Here is a 1,250-nt window from a genome sequence, read left to right as displayed (position 1 = left end):
GGGGTGTCCTGTGGGGTGCCCCAGGGCCCGCCGTGGGTCACCGGTGCGGGTCCTCCGGGGCGCCGGGGGCCCGCCAGGGGTCACCGGGGTGGGTCCTCCGGGGCTCCCGGGGGCCCGCCGGGGGTTACCGGGGTGGGTCCTCCGGGGCGCCCTGGAGCCTGCTGGGGGTCACCGGGGTGGGTCCTCCGGGGGGTCCGGGGGCCCGCCGGGGTTCACCGGGGTGGATCTTCTGGGGCGTCCGGGGGCTCGCCGGGGGTCACCGGGGTGGGTCCTCCGGGGGGTTCGGGGGCCCGCCAGGGGTCACCGGGGTGGGTCCTCCGGGGCGCCCGGGGGTCCGCCGGGGGTCACCGGGGTGGGTCCTCCCAGGGGATCGGGGGCCCGCCGGGGTTCACCGGGGTGGGTCCTCCGGGGCGACCGGTGGTCTGTCGGGGGTCATCGGGGTGGGTCCTCCGGGGCGCCAAGGGGCCCGCCGGGGGTCACCAGGGTGGGTCCTCCGGGGCGACCGGGGGCCCACCAGGCGTCACGAGGGTGGGTCCTCAGTGGTCGACCGGGAGCCCGCCGGGCGTCACCGGGGTGGGTCCTCCGGGGCACATGGGGCTGCGCCGGGGGTCACCGGGGTGGGTACTCTGGGGTGACTGGGGTCCGCCGGGGGTTACCGGGGTGGGTCCTCCGGGGCGCCCGGGGTTCCGCCGGGGGTCACCGGGGTGGGTCCTCCGGGGCGACCGGGGGTCCGCCGGGGTCACCGGGGTGGGTCCTCCGGGGCGACCGGGGGTCCGCCGCGGATTACCGTGGTGGGTACTCCGGTGCGTACGGGGGCCTACAGGGAGTCAACTGGGTGCGTCCTCTGGGGCACCCGGAGGTCTGCCGGTGGTCACCGGGGTGGGTCCTCCGAGGGCGACCGGGGGCCCTCCGCCGGGGGTCACCGGGGTGGGTCCTCTGGGGCACCTGGCGGTCCGCCCGGGGTCACTGGGGTAGGTCCTGTGGGGCGCCCGGGGGCCCACCGGTGGTCACTGGGGTGGGTCCTCCGGGGCGACCGCGGGACCGCCGGGGATCACCGGGGTGGGTCTTCCGGGGCGCAAGGGGGCCCAGCCGCGGGTCACCGGGTGGGTCCTCCGGGGCAACCTTGGGCCCGCCGGGTGTCACCGGGGTGGGTCCTCCGGGGTGCCCGGGTGTACGACGGGGGTCACGAGGGTGGGTCCTCCGGGGCGCCTGTGGGCCCGCCGGGGGTCACCGGGGTGTGTCCTCCAGGC

The sequence above is a fragment of the Cygnus olor genome, chromosome 31 (assembly GCF_009769625.2).
Source record: "Cygnus olor isolate bCygOlo1 chromosome 31, bCygOlo1.pri.v2, whole genome shotgun sequence".
NCBI classification, from domain to species: Eukaryota; Metazoa; Chordata; class Aves; order Anseriformes; family Anatidae; genus Cygnus; species Cygnus olor.
This window is presented reverse-complemented; position numbering follows the sequence as displayed.